Source organism: Triturus cristatus, chromosome 2_2 (assembly GCF_964204655.1).
Source record: "Triturus cristatus chromosome 2_2, aTriCri1.1, whole genome shotgun sequence".
NCBI classification, from domain to species: Eukaryota; Metazoa; Chordata; class Amphibia; order Caudata; family Salamandridae; genus Triturus; species Triturus cristatus.
Genome location: NC_140582.1, coordinates 464,287,581 through 464,304,150, shown reverse-complemented (window position 1 = coordinate 464,304,150; position 16,570 = coordinate 464,287,581).

Genomic DNA, 16,570 nt, shown 5'->3' with positions numbered 1-16,570 from the left:
AGCTGGGCCTTCGACTAGCTCTCAGGAATCCCACTTTGTATGACTCACAGGAGGTAGGAGGTGTAAAGTGGATTCATCCCCCAATCAGTAGGGCACCACGAGCCGAGCCGCATTTAGAGAGTGGTGGAAAAGGGGTGCGGCCTCCTAAGACATTTTAGCAATCCCGCTGTGTGGGACTTACTGGAGGCAGCAGGAGGGGTAGTTGGCCCTCAAGGATGCCCTTGGGGGCCAACAACCCCTCCTGTTACCTCCAATAGGTCCCACACAGCAGGATTGCTAATAGATTGTCGGGCGCCTTGCCCCCTTTCTCCACCACTGTGAAAACGCGTCTCCTGGTAGGGGGATGAAGGAGGACTACTACTAGTAGGGGGATGAGGTCCCCTTTGCTTCAGAGGATCCTTGTGGGCCAACTCCCCCCCTTGTTAACTCCAGTAAGTCTCACACAGTGGGTATGCTGAGATATGTTTGGTGGCCACGCCCCCTTTCTCCATCACTCTGCCTACGCACCTCCTGGCACACTACTAGTTGGGGAATGAAGTCCCTTTAGCTCTTGAGGGTCCTTGGGGATGGACTACCCCTCCTGTCACCTCCAGTAAGACCCACACTGCTGAATAGCTGAGAGATTTTCAGAGGTCACACTCCCTTTCTCCACCACTCTGCAAACACGCCACCGGGTGCACTACTGTTTGGGGGAAGTTGTCCACTTTAGTCCTGAGACCCTCAGTAGTAAAGTGAAATTCATTCCCCAACCAGAAGTGTGCCAGGAAGGCACGTTTGCGAAGTGGTGGAGAAAGGGGATGTGGTCTTCAAGTCCTCTCAGCAATCCCACTGTCTGAGACCTACTGGGTGTAACAAGAGGGCTTGTTGCCCCCCAAAGACCCTCAAGGGGATTTCATTCCCTAATCACCACTGCGGCAGGAGGCGTATTTGCAGAGTGGTTGTGAAAGGGACGTGGCCTTAGCCGACTTGCCAGAGGTTTTTTAAATTAAATATTTTTCTTTAGGGAAGGGGGTGGTGCAGCCCCCCTTCCCTGGGCTGATTTTGGCCCCGGGCACCCCATTCCCCGGAGCAAGACCCTTATGAAATGGGGAGGGAAGCCGCGCGGCTGCCCTCCCGATGCCAATTACGGCCCCAGGGACCCCATCCCCTGGGGCCCGGCCTTTTCCTTTTCTTTTCACTTTTTTAAAATAAAGGTAGGAGGGCCACATGGCCCCCCTTCCCTGGGCTGATTTTGGCCCGGGACCCCATCCCCGGGGTCTGCCCTTTATTTTGTATTTTTACATGGGGGGGGGGGCGTCCTCCCTCCAGAGGGCAATTCCTCTCTGGGAACCCCATCTCCATCTCCAGGGGCTATGCCTTTATTTATATTTTTTAAAAAGGGAGTGGCCGCGGGGATCCCATCCCCTGGGGCCTGTCCTCTCTGTTGGGGACTGTAGGGGATGCCTGAAGGCCAACATGGTCCTGGTTGGCTCTCGGCCTCCTGCGGGAGCCAGCCTTGCTTTTGGACCGAGGGCGCTGCTAACATGCAGCGCCCTCTGTCTAAAAGCAATTCTGCTCCACTTCGTGGACACAGGAGCATTTTTAATGCTCACACTTCCACAAAGCAGAGGACTGCTTGCTATAGCTTGGCGGGAGCGGGGCACCCCGGGTCATTGCTGCAGCCGACCCTGGGAGGTGGCAGTCCTCAGGGCAATGTAGGGCTCCACAAGTGGGGCGTGGCCCCCCTCCTTTGTAATGTAGGCCCTGGGGAGGTGGTAGGCCCCCGGGGTCTGCGACGGACCCCCTTCTTTACTGTATTTATCCCCCGAGGAGGTGGCGGTCCCCGGGGCTGCGTATGGACACTGGAGCCCCCCCCCACATATTTTTATTTACTTTCGATCTGGGGAGGTGGAGGTCTACAGGTCTACAGGGCTGCAGGGGGGCCGTGCAGCCCCTACGCATTCCAATTAAGTGTCCTGGAGAGGTGGTGGTCCCAGGGAATGTGGGGGAGGCCATAGGGCTTCCACTGCTTTATTTTATATGTGCATCTCTGCCCCAGGGAGGTGGCGGTCCCTGGGGTAGCGAGGAAGTCGCAAGGTTCCCCCACGTACATTAATGTTACTGCACCGGGGAAGTGGCGGTCCCCGTGGCTCTGGGGGGGCTGAGCGAGCCACCCGCATTTATACTATTCATTGCCCCGAGGAGGTAGCGGTATCCAGGGCAGCGGGGGGCCGAGCAGTGCCCCTGCATTTTCATTGTTTACAGCTCCGGGGTGGTGGCGACTGCCAGTAGGTAATACTATATTGAAGATCATGTTTCCATAGGAAATGCATTTTTTGTGTTGCTAATAACTTTGGCGCCGTTTGATGAAGCTCCACAAAACTTTCCATGACAGTGCCCTGGGTCAAGAAAAAAGGGGGATTCCAGAACACGTTTTTCCCATTCCCCACACATGAGCAAACACAAAATCTGCTCCCAGCTGGATGGCCCTTTGAAAATGCTCCCAACAGCTGAGAGCAGACTTTTACATTTGTTTCCCTCTCCACACTGATGCCCTAAGGTAGCTGTAACTTTCACTGTCACCCTGCACTGCTTATTAACACTGCCCATGCATCAGCACTGCCCCATCGCACCAGAGGGGTGAGCACGCCGACGGGCCCCTGAAACAGAGCACCTGAGGATAGAATTTGACATTGGTCCAGCAATGGCAGATGACCCCAATCCACAGACTGCACCTCAATCCACCCAACCCTGGACGGCACCCAAAATCCACACCTCAGTGGCAGCTTTACCATCATTCAGCAAGCTGATGGGCTTGGCCGTGGCTGCCCCACTCTGGAAACATGGATGGGGCGCCTAAGTAACAACTTCCATGCCATGAGACAGACCAATGGTGCCACAAAGAGGTCCCTGCTACTCCACTTCGTAGATGAGGAGGTGAATACCCTATTCAAAAACCTCCCAGGAAAACGCGAGGAAGACGCCTGTGAAGCGGCTGTGGCAGCACTCAACGCACACTTTAGCCATAAATGAACCCCGACTACAACTGCCAAGCCTGACAAAGCGATGATAAGACAATAGATAGATTGCCATGAATGATTACAAGCCATGTCAAGCGCCTGTCTAATGGTGACCAGGCAAAGGAAGTGAAGGCCCCGCTGAGCCAGGGGTGCCGGTCATCAGCACTGCTTCACCTTAATGTTGAACCAACCAGGCATCAACCTGGAACATATCCTCATATTAGTGCAATCCCATGTGCTATCCAACAGCTATGCGGATGAAATAGGGAATGGCCAAGGAAAGGGGCTCACAGCGACCACCCCAATCAGATCAGGGATTGACAAAGTGGAAGCTATTGAAGCCATTCAGAGGCGATTGCCCCAAGGTCCACTGACACAACAACAACAAGCCCCCACCTTCAGACAATGCCACAACAGCAAACTTGAGGCATGTGCACTTGACAGCTTCCCAGCAAAGGTGGAAGATGTGCTCCTGCTGTAGGAAGAACAATCACTTTTGCAGAATGTGCCAGAGTGGCATTAAGCACAGAAACTACAACCCCCGCCCCCACGTGGCACACCCCAGCTAAGGCAGCTGGCCATCAATGACAACCATTCAGACAGTGGAGACGCAAGACAGCCCATCACACAGACGGCACAGACAGTGAAGAAGAGGATGTATTCTTGATATTGTAAAAAGGGATAGACAGACAAGGCAGGCGACTTCCTTCGACCAATAAGGTGAAAGGATACGTAATCTGAGCCCTGATTGACACCGGTGCCTCTGTTAACATCAAAAACGTGTGCCAGTACCAAAAGATCAATCCCAGAGCGCCGCTGCATGACACAACCATGAAGATCTATGCATATGGAGGCAGGCGGCCTCTTCAGCTAGCCACAGTGATAGACGTCATTGCCTGCAACCAGGATGGCCCAAAGAAAGTGACATTCCGCGTCACCAAGGAGGGCAATGACACCTTCATCAGATGCGGCACCATAGAGGAATTAGGCATTATTTTCTTCGCCAAGTAAGTGCACAAGGCTGATACAGCAGAAATCCTGAACGAGATACCCCCAACTCTTCCAAGGGCTAGGGTACCCAAAGAAGCCCCCAATTAAACTACACATTGACCACACGATGCAACCCACAGCACTTCGTCATAGGAGAGTACCATTTCCCCTTCACAAGCCAAGAAACTGGAGAAACAAGGAGTCATTTAAAAGGTCTTGTGACCCACTACAAGCAGCTAAACTTTGGGATCTCCTTGGTAGCCCGGGTGTTCCATAATGTTATCAAAGAGACATTGTCTGGGCTAGAAGGCGTCATCAATATAAGTGTAAGACATCACCTCTCTGTACAGTGTACTAAAATGAAGTACACTATGTAGAGAGTGCAAGAAATCCCCAGAGGGATATAGAGGCAACGATCTGATACTAACTCTCTTTTTGTGGTAGAGTGGGCGAGCAGGTAGGCTTATCAAAGGACAGTGTAAAGCATTTGTTCTACTCACAGAGGCAATAAATGAGACACACACTCAAGAATAAATCCTAGACCAATTTTGTATGAAAATAACAAGACTATTTATATATGTTTGAGAAGCAAGACATCAAATCGGAGAATAGACTTTGTACAGATTCAATACTTGAATAAATACTTCAGAGCTTGGAGTTTCGAAGATCACTGGCAGCAGTCAGGCCACAGATGTGATACTGGGCAGACTACCCCAAACAAGGCAATTATGCCAAATGCTTTACACCATCGACACCACTGGTAAGAGGGTGCGGGCTTTCAGTTTCGGTGCTGTTTCCAGCATTGGTTGTTGTGCTGAGAGGATCCGTCGAGTTGATGTTGTCATGCAGGAGTCGATTCTACCAGTCTGGTGAAGCAACAGGCCTGGTAAGCTGCAAGGTATCTTTTTCTGTGGTGAGTCGCATTGACACAGAGTGTGCCGGTCCACAACCACAGTGGTTCACGACCACAGTGGGCTCTGGTCCCAGGCTTATGCCTGGGACTAGAGCTCCTAGCCCAAAGGGAGGTTCTTGGAAATTTGCGACTTCTGCGGGGGCTCCAGGGTTTGTTGGAGGCCTTGAGGGCTTCAGGAAGGACAGCCGATTGCAATTGTCAAGTCCTTAGCAGTGGCGGGGGTTTGTGCCATTTCCTACTGCGCCTGTCTGTTTGAACTGCAGGGGTCTTCTCCCATCGTCTTCTTGTGTCCATCAAATCTGAAGTCAGGTTCTCAGGGAGCCACCTAAATACTGAATTTAGGGGCATTTTTAGGGGGGCAAAGTAATAGCCAATGGGCTATGTAGCTGTATGGTGTCTACACCGTTTTTGAGCTCCATCCATGTGGGGAGTGGGCCTACCTTGACTTCCAATTGGCTTAATTACCATCCTCAAGATGGCAGATAATGAAAAGTGGAGTCTGCCTCGGCTGTCCTCACCTGAGAGGTGGCACAGGGGAAGGTAGACCCATCTCATACTTTACCAAATTCTCCTGCCAGTCCTTGTGCCCAAAACATTGGTTGGGCTGGGGGGTCACCATCTGCTTCTAACAGTGGTGGCTGGGGGCAGGGGTCAAAGGCAGCCGGGCCTTTAAAGGTCCTGCTTCTTCCAAGGGAGATCCTGCAGGAGGGAAGGTGTGACCACTTCCACCCAGAGCAGGCTTTGTCTCTGGATCCGGAGAGCATTGGCTCTCTACCCAGGCGTCCAGAAACATGTCTGGTGATGGCAGCCTGGCTATAACAAGTATAGACTACACCAGTGGTCAGTAAAGATTCAGGGGACGCTCTAAAAGCGTCTCCTGCATGATTTTATTCATACATTGAATACTGGCATCAGCAAGGACTTGTAAAGACAAGATGTTTGGTATCAAACATCTTAGGAATCAGTGAAGCCATCATGGAGCTAGGAACCTCGTTTTGACAAGTGTCCAGCCCATGTACTCTTTATGGCATCCCTGTCCAATTACAACACCCAGAATGGACTGGATATTGTAGGGGCATATCTGCTCATGCTATGTTCCCATATAGGAAATAAAATGCACCCTGCCTTAGGGCTAAAAGCCTGCCGTAGGGGGGGCTTGTCTATATCTCATGCAGTGTGTGGGTGGCATGGCACACAGAGCTGTGTGTCATGTTGTCTCTTCGGTTTGTCCTGCACCTGGACACATAGTCTGCGGTAGCAGCATCACTGGGTCCAGGTGAGGGATTCCTAGGGAACCTTCTTCTGTCCTCGGGTCCTGGGTACCTAGGGTACCATTTACCAGTGGCTTACAGAGGAACAGAGATTGTGCCAGTCGTGGTACTGAGGGATAAAAAAGTAGATTTCCTGTATATAAGGAGTGTCAGACCTATATTATGTTAGCATGATGCATCCATGCGTATACTCCCTGTTTGATATATATGCTTTTGCTTGGAGGAAACTCATTTATTTCTTCCCTGTATATCTATTGCTAAAAGAGTAGGCCGAGAACCATACAGATGCCATCTTCTGAACATATGCTCGAGCACGGGCCATAATCACGCATTGATCACGTGCAATTGTCAGGCCCCAGTTCATTTGAGTTACAGGTAGCAGCTGAAGGTAGGCTGTTTTACTTTTACTGTTCTAAGACTCAAGGTCGCATCTGGCTTTGGGGGCGATAAGCGCATTCCTGGAGGCGCCATGTCTATACTCCCAGGCACCAAAACAAAAGGGAGTCACCACTCCTGACCTCATCAGTAATAGATAGTCAAGCATTTGTACTGATCTGATGTGTGCCATATATGGTCCTTTCCTGGAGCTCGAGGGCCAACTGGTGTTTTTCCTTTTACAGTGATTGTATGTATTGTACCAAAAAGTATATAACCTCATGTTTGAATACGAGCCAACAGTCTTCTCGGCGCACCTGATGGGTGAGGTTCGGAGAGGCTCCTCTATAGAGTATTTTGCTTAATAAACGATTGAACCTTCTTCACTGCCAACTGACTGATTATTTGGTAATGGTGTTAGGACTATTGGTAGGTATAGTCCTTTAGTTTATTTTTATGGTACATCAGTTGGCGACTCCGCCGGGACTCCGTGACTGGGTCGTCCTCCCCGTAAACGGGTGGTAAGGACAAGGGGTAATTCTGGTCGAGCGGGTGGACGGAAAAAGGATCCTTTGAAATTTAGCCATCTTTGGTATGAACTTACTCCGCTCTCACGATCAGAGTATCCCCAGCTGCTAGTGACCCTTCACCGGAGTCCTACGGGCGTAACCCAGGAGCTGACCGTGTTGGTCTTCAGGAGTTGGCAGTGGAGAACACGCAATTGTACCTGTGTGCACCAGGTGAGTGGAATTGTTTTGGTGTTCTTGGTATGCACTGTTGAACAGTGCTTTTGAAGCAGTTAACTGTGTAAGTATTTGGTGGTCAGTGTACCACGGAGAATCTTGGGGGTCTGACGGGGCAGCATTGTGGTGACTGCACGTATAGATGCTCCACGAACCTTTTGTGAATGATAGAGACGCCGATCGGACGCCCGGTGTGGCACGTGTGGTGCGCGCCCGGCCGTACTCCTCTCGGAAAAGCCTGTGGCTGTACCTGGGTAGCCTTGGGAACACATCTGAAGCTGTGCTAATGAAGCGGGCTTAGTCAGAATAGTCAGAAGAGTGAACCAGTAAGGCTGCGGGATGGTCCGTAGGTCGGTCTGTGGTTATACCTGTCTGACGGTCTCTTGGTAGTCTTTGGACTACTTGATTTTGGTATCTGTCGGTCTTGGAATATGAATTTGATTGATTCTCCATGAACAGGAGTCGACGGGCTCTGTTCTTTGTTTGAAAAGACGTAATTTTTTGAATATCCTTGTATGTATATATATATATTATTGTCTTGTGTATGTTTGAATGAGCGTGAGGTGGTATGTTTTATGAATGTTTGAACATGGCCATGTTTGGAAGTTTATTTCTATGATCGAATGAGGAACGCATGACGATAATCTCCATACCGTCTTTTAGCAAATTGAGTTGTTTTAGATGTTGTTGTTGCCCTAATGATACGCATTTGGCTGAAAGTTAACCTGCCCCGCCTGAGGGCAGCCCGAGTTATGATATGTATGTAAAGCATGGTATTACACCTCTCTTGTTTAATACACTATGGGATAAATATACTAAAGATAATGTGGAATTGCAATGGCCTTTAACGGGGTCTTTTGATGAAAAAAAGATAAGTTTCCTGCTGGATCGATTATTTTCTAAAGGTAGTCGACAGTCAATGTTTGACTCCCTAAACCTGTGGCAGAAGGACCAAAGCGTAGACGTATGCGGGAGGAGAAAGTATGTAGGATGAGAGGAAATCAGACGATTACGCAGAAAGCTATAGCTTATGATAAAGCACGAACTGAATAAGGGATTGATTGTGCAGACAGACAATTTAGATTGCAAGTGGATAAGACCTATGTGGCTAGGACTGAAGCGGAAGATGAGATAGAGATTTATTGGATACTCGTCCACCTCCACCTTATGCTCCGCAGCGTATATATCCCGTTGTCCCCCCGACTCTAGTACAGGCCCCTTCAGCTTCCGCCCCTGTTGATTCCTCTTCCCTTGCCTCTCCGGGAACGTCCTCTGTTTTGTCTCCCTCAGTGTCTGAGACGTCTACCTTATGGCCTGTTACACTGCCGTCTTCCATTATGTCTATAGTGGTTTGGTCTCCACCCATCCCTGTGTGGGCTTCCCTTTCTGCGAGCACGACCCCATCTCCAGCTGTTTCGACTCCATTTCGTGCTCCGGGGGATTTCGACACACGAAAGTTGATTACCCGTTCAGCTGTAGGACCGAATGAGAAACAGATGATTGAGAATCAGTCATCCCAGTGGTTGCGACAGCCTATTTACATTATAACCGATATATGGAACACGCTTCGAGACTATGAGCCTGTTATGCAGCAACATGCTTTAAAACACATGGCTGCACGTATTATTACTCTCTGGGAGCAGTGTTTTCCAGGAGGGATGGCCCCCCAAGTGATGTATGACATCCGGGACAGGGCTCATAAGTCTGAACTTAGCCCAGATGAAGTGTATAGAAATGTGGAGGTTTTATTAAATTATCGAGAATAGATGCAACAAAAGTGTCCTTCGTGGGACACTCAGCATCCTATGCGAGAAGTTCATCCTATCCTTCATCCTGAAATACCGGAACTAAAGAATGACCAGGGAGTGGTGACTAGACCTCGTGTAGAGGCCCGAGTGCAGGAGCAATGGGTTTACACCCCCTGGAAGAGGAGTGAAGTCCTCTCGCTAAAATCACAATTACCCGACCCCCGTAAGAATCCCACGGCTTATTATAAAGAACTCACAGAAGCAGCCTCTTCGGCCGTCATGACCTTAGCTGATATAGAGCTATTTTTTGCATTGTTAGTTACCGTTGACGTATGACGTCAGGTGCATGATCAGGACCATGTTCCAGAATTAGGCGTAACATGGGAGCAGATAAAAGATTGGGACAAGGATCGTAAGCCTGGAGATAAGCCGAAACCTGAATTATTACCTGGCCATATTATTACTTACATGCATTCCTTAATTCCGCCTCGTAAGGTGGATTGGGACAAATTGATCGCATGCAAACAGAAGAAAGATGAAAGTGTTTCTGATTTTTTCACTAGATTTGAGGGCGTATTCATTGATTTTAGTGGACAGGATTTGGCGTTGGAAGGCGGTATACGATTATTTGTTAATCGTTTTGTGACCAATTTGTTACCAGAAGTCTCTGCACGGCTACAAGCCGCTGAAAGTACCTAACCACCTCCACACCCTCGGTAATATTGAGTATGGCCCAATATTACGAACATAGAGAAAATGAGAGTAAGGATAAGACAGAAAAGAGAACGAAGGATCTTAAAACACGGGTGTTGTTGCAACAAGTTCAAAGACGAGGCAGAGAGAGAGGCGGTAGAGGGTTCGTCCCGAGGGGGGTGGGAACTGGACGAGGCAGAGGGCCGGCTGTTGTTTTGGGAATAAATCAATGTGCTTATTGTAAGGAGGAAGGGCATTGGTGATCCCAGTGTCTCTTGGGAAGCATACTTTGCAGTGTTTTACTAAAAATGAACCCCTCCCTCCTGAGGTTGCTGCTATTCCAGCAACATTGTAAACCACTGGTGACACAGATGTAGGATTATTAAAGATTCCGCCCATTTCTATTACTTTGAAGCAAATTGCTCGGCTTCCTCGTATACCTCAGTACAACATTTCTCCGGCTGGTGAGAAGGCTTTGCTCTCCATCATACAAGATTTGGTAAAAAGGGGTGTGGTGGAAGAGACAGCTGCTAATGTGTGCAACAGCCCTATTTTGCCTATCTTAAAGAAAGCCCCTGTTGGAAGCGATCCTGACTATGCTGATACCTATCATTTTGTGATTGATTTGTGCGAAATTAATAAAATAGTGGTGCCTCAAAACCCTGTGGTTTCAGACATCACTACTAGTCTCACTATGATTCCTCCTACTGCTAGATATTTCTCTGTGATTGATTTAAAAAATGCTTTCTTTAGTATTCCGATTCATCCTGATAGCCGCCATATTTTTGGTTTCTCATTATCTGGTCGCAGCTTCCGGTTCTGCCGCGCTCCCCAGGGATACACAGAGAGTCCTAGTATTTATAGTCAAGCTTTGAAAACATTGTTGGATGATTTGGTCTTGCCCCTGGTAATGTACTTTTGCAATACGTAGATGATCTGTTAGTGGCCTCTGATACCAGAGGAAGGTTGTAAGAAGGCCACTGTACAATTATTGTCTCATTTGGCTGCTAATGGCAATAAAGTATCCCTTTCTAAATTTCAATATTGTCGACACGAAGTGACCTATCTCGGTCATCTACTGTCGAAGGAGGGGAGGAGACTAAACACTGAGCGTGTGACTACCATTTTTAATATGTCTGTACCTCGAACTCAGCATGATGTTCATGCATTTCTCGGCATAACTTCTTACTGTCGCCAATGGATCCCTAATTTTTCCCTTCTTACTAAACCTCTTCTGTACTTAACCACTAAAGATGTGCATGAACCTTTACCCTAGACTGATGCTTGTCAAGATGCTTTTGACTCTTTGAAATCAGCGCTTTATTCTGCACCTGTTCTTGGTACTCCTGACTACCGAAAACCTTTTGTGCTTTACGTACACGAGGTGGACGGTTGTTCGCTTTCTGTGTTAACACAAGGATTTGGTGGTAAGCAGAGACCTTGTGCTTATTTCTCGGTGGTGTTGGATAACGTCGCCAGAGCACTCCCTAGCTGTTTAAGAGCTACTGCTGCAGTTGCGGTGGCTATTCGACAGTCGGAAGGGCTCGTTCTGAACACTGACCTCACAGTGATGGTACCGCACGCTGTGGATACATTATTGAACAAAACAAAGATCCAGCACCTTACGAGTGCGCGTTGACTTTGTTTGCTACACACATTACGATTAAACGATGTGCCACTCTGAACCCTGCTACGTTACTACTCCTCCTTTCGAATGAAAAGAACAATGATGTTCATGATTGTATATTTCGGACTGAGGAAGAAACGAAGGGATGGGTAGACCTGATTGACACTCCTCTATCTGACCCCCAAGGGGATTTGTATGTCGATGGCTCTTGTTTCAAGTTACCAGATGGCACAACAACTGCTGCATATGCGATAACTTCTCTTCACACTATAGTTGAGGCTTCTCGAGTACCCTATCAGTCAGCACAGGCGGCTGAATTAGTTGCATTGTTTCGGGCCTGTGAGTTAAGTGAAGGACTGAGAGTAAATATTTACACCGACAGCCAGTACGCCTTTGGCGTGGCTCATAGTTTCGGCCGACTTTGGTCAGAGAGAGGTTTTCTTACTTCTCATGGTCAGCGAATACAGCATGGGCCTTTGATTTTGCGATTACTGACAGCATTGACGTTGCCGGAAATAGTGGCTGTAGTCAAATGTAGTGCACACAAGGCAGTGGTTGATACAGTGGGGGAGGGTAATGCCTTTGCCGATCAAGTAGCTAAGGAAACTGCAAAATCCAAATTGACCTCAATGTTTGTGACTAGCTCTGCTAGGTGGGTGGCTGAAACAGAGATGTTTGATAATACCATGGAGAGTTACGTCTAATTGGTCGCACACTGCTCCACCTACCAAGCGTGTTACCCCAATGAAAAATGGTCCCTGAGGTCAGCGTCGGCGAGTACGCCTATGCCCGTGTAATGCATGCAAGTATGAGTAGCGTTAGCCATCCCTGGACACGTGTTTCGAGGTAGTTGCCTCTCGTCAGCAGGGAGTAGGAAAGTGTGTAGGGTTGCTGTGTAAGCTGCTAAAATCGTTATCAGGTCAAGTACCTCTCGTAGCGCGCAGGTGCGTAACCATGAGTTCGTCGGCTCCAACGGCTCAAGGGAGCCTGAAATAAAGTTACGTCTAATTGGTCGCACACTGCTCCACCTACCAAGCGTGTTACCCCAATGAAAAATGGTCCCTGAGGTCAGCGTCGGCGAGTACGCCTATGCCCGTGTAATGCATGCAAGTATGAGTAGCGTTAGCCATCCCTGGACACGTGTTTCGAGGTAGTTGCCTCTCGTCAGCAGGGAGTAGGAAAGTGTGTAGGGTTGCTGTGTAAGCTGCTAAAATCGTTATCAGGTCAAGTACCTCTCGTAGCGCGCAGGTGCGTAACCATGAGCCCGTCGGCTCCAACGGCTCAAGGGAGCCTGAAATAAAGTTACGTCTAATTGGTCGCACACTGCTCCACCTACCAAGCGTGTTACCCCAATGAAAAATGGTCCCTGAGGTCAGCGTCGGCGAGTACGCCTATGCCCGTGTAATGCATGCAAGTATGAGTAGCGTTAGCCATCCCTGGACACGTGTTTCGAGGTAGTTGCCTCTCGTCAGCAGGGAGTAGGAAAGTGTGTAGGGTTGCTGTGTAAGCTGCTAAAATCGTTATCAGGTCAAGTACCTCTCGTAGCGCGCAGGTGCGTAACCATGAGCCCGTCGGCTCCAACGGCTCAAGGGAGCCTGAAATAAAGTTACGTCTAATTGGTCGCACACTGCTCCACCTACCAAGCGTGTTACCCCAATGAAAAATGGTCCCTGAGGTCAGCGTCGGCGAGTACGCCTATGCCCGTGTAATGCATGCAAGTATGAGTAGCGTTAGCCATCCCTGGACACGTGTTTCGAGGTAGTTGCCTCTCGTCAGCAGGGAGTAGGAAAGTGTGTAGGGTTGCTGTGTAAGCTGCTAAAATCGTTATCAGGTCAAGTACCTCTCGTAGCGCGCAGGTGCGTAACCATGAGCCCGTCGGCTCCAACGGCTCAAGGGAGCCTGAAATAAAGTTACGTCTAATTGGTCGCACACTGCTCCACCTACCAAGCGTGTTAACCCAATGAAAAATGGTCCCTGAGGTCAGCGTCGGCGAGTACGCCTATGCCCGTGTAATGCATGCAAGTATGAGTAGCGTTAGCCATCCCTGGACACGTGTTTCGAGGTAGTTGCCTCTCGTCAGCAGGGAGTAGGAAAGTGTGTAGGGTTGCTGTGTAAGCTGCTAAAATCGTTATCAGGTCAAGTACCTCTCGTAGCGCGCAGGTGCGTAACCATGAGCCCGTCGGCTCCAACGGCTCAAGGGAGCCTGAAATAAAGTTACGTCTAATTGGTCGCACACTGCTCCACCTACCAAGCGTGTTACCCCAATGAAAAATGGTCCCTGAGGTCAGCGTCGGCGAGTACGCCTATGCCCGTGTAATGCATGCAAGTATGAGTAGCGTTAGCCATCCCTGGACACGTGTTTCGAGGTAGTTGCCTCTCGTCAGCAGGGAGTAGGAAAGTGTGTAGGGTTGCTGTGTAAGCTGCTAAAATCGTTATCAGGTCAAGTACCTCTCGTAGCGCGCAGGTGCGTAACCATGAGCCCGTCGGCTCCAACGGCTCAAGGGAGCCTGAAATAAAGTTACGTCTAATTGGTCGCACACTGCTCCACCTACCAAGCGTGTTACCCCAATGAAAAATGGTCCCTGAGGTCAGCGTCGGCGAGTACGCCTATGCCCGTGTAATGCATGCAAGTATGAGTAGCGTTAGCCATCCCTGGACACGTGTTTCGAGGTAGTTGCCTCTCGTCAGCAGGGAGTAGGAAAGTGTGTAGGGTTGCTGTGTAAGCTGCTAAAATCGTTATCAGGTCAAGTACCTCTCGTAGCGCACAGGTGCGTAACCATGAGCCCGTCGGCTCCAACGGCTCAAGGGAGCCTGAAATAAAGTTACGTCTAATTGGTCGCACACTGCTCCACCTACCAAGCGTGTTACCCCAATGAAAAATGGTCCCTGAGGTCAGCGTCGGCGAGTACGCCTATGCCCGTGTAATGCATGCAAGTATGAGTAGCGTTAGCCATCCCTGGACACGTGTTTCGAGGTAGTTGCCTCTCGTCAGCAGGGAGTAGGAAAGTGTGTAGGGTTGCTGTGTAAGCTGCTAAAATCGTTATCAGGTCAAGTACCTCTCGTAGTGCGCAGGTGCGTAACCATGAGCCCGTCGGCTCCAACGGCTCAAGGGAGCCTGAAATAAAGTTACGTCTAATTGGTCGCACACTGCTCCACCTACCAAGCGTGTTACCCCAATGAAAAATGGTCCCTGAGGTCAGCGTCGGCGAGTACGCCTATGTTGGTTCTGCAACTGCGCGCCATGAGAGGTATTTGACCTGTTTTAATTACATTTTGGCAGTCCACTCGGCACCCCTTTACATTGTCCTGCTCCCTGCTGACGAGAGGCAACTACCTCGAAACACGTGTCCAGGGATGGCTAAATGCAACACATACTTTTTTTTTTTTACACATCGTGGCATAGGCGTACCCGCCGTCGCCACTACATTCACCACAGTCCTTTGGGGCAACTTGCTGGTGTGACGAGCAGTGTGCGACCAACTTGTGTTCAAATTATTACGGCTCCCGTGAGCTATCGGGCTGACGAGCCCTGGTTCTGCACCTGCGCGCCATGAGAGGTATTTGACCTGTTTTAATTACATTTTGGCAGTCCACTCGGCACCCCTTTACATTGTCCTGCTCCCTGCTGACGAGAGGCAACTACCTCGAAACACATGTCCAGGGATGGCTAAATGCAACACATACTTTTTTCTTTTTACACATCGTGGCATAGGCGTACCTGCCGTCGCCACTACATTCACCACAGTCCTTTGGGGCAACTTGCTGGTGTGACGAGCAGTGTGCGACCAACTTGTGTTCAAATTATTACGGCTCCCGTGAGCTATCGGGCTGACGAGCCCTGGTTCTGCACCTGCGCGCCATGAGAGGTATTTGACCTGTTTTAATTACATTTTGGCAGTCCACTCGGCACCCCTTTACATTGTCCTGCTCCCTGCTGACGAGAGGCAACTACCTCGAAACACGTGTCCAGGGATGGCTAAATGCAACACATACTTTTTTCTTTTTACACATCGTGGCATAGGCGTACCCGCCGTCGCCACTACATTCACCACAGTCCTTTGGGGCAACTTGCTGGTGTGACGAGCAGTGTGCGACCAACTTGTGTTCAAATTATTACGGCTCCCGTGAGCTATCGGGCTGACGAGCCCTGGTTCTGCACCTGCGCGCCATGAGAGGTATTTGACCTGTTTTAATTACATTTTGGCAGTCCACTCGGCACTCCTTTACATTGTCCTGCTCCCTGCTGACGAGAGGCAACTACCTCGAAACACGTGTCCAGGGATGGCTAAATGCAACACATACTTTTTTCTTTTTACACATCGTGGCATAGGCGTACCCGCCGTCGCCACTACATTCACCACAGTCCTTTGGGGCAACTTGCTGGTGTGACGAGCAGTGTGCGACCAACTTGTGTTCAAATTATTACGGCTCCCGCGAGCTATCGGGCTGACGAGCCCTGGTTCTGCACATGTGCGCCATGAGAGGTATTTGACCTGTTTTAATTACATTTTGGCAGTCCACTCGGCACCCCTTTACATTGTCCTGCTCCCTGCTGACGAGAGGCAACTACCTCGAAATACGTGTCCAGGGATGGCTAAATGCAACACATACTTTTTTCTTTTTACACATCGTGGCATAGGCGTACCCGCCGTCGCCACTACATTCACCACAGTCCTTTGGGGCAACTTGCTGGTGTGACGAGCAGTGTGCGACCAACTTGTGTTCAAATTATTATGGCTCCCGTGAGCTATCGGGCTGACGAGCCCTGGTTCTGCACCTGCGCGCCATGAGAGGTATTTGACCTGTTTTAATTACATTTTGGCAGTCCACTCGGCACCCCTTTACATTGTCCTGCTCCCTGCTGACGAGAGGCAACTACCTCGAAACACGTGTCCAGGGATGGCTAAATGCAACACATACTTTTTTCTTTTTACACATCATGGCATAGGCGTACCCGCCGTCGCCACTACATTCACCACAGTCCTTTGGGGCAACTTGCTGGTGTGACGAGCAGTGTGCGACCAACTTGTGTTCAAATTATTACGACTCCCGTGAGCTATCGGGCTGACGAGCCCTGGTTCTGCACCTGCGCGCCATGAGAGGTATTTGACCTGTTTTAATTACATTTTGGCAGTCCACTCGGCACCCCTTTACATTGTCCTGCTCCCTGCTGACGAGAGGCAACTACCTCGAAACACGTGTCCAGGGATG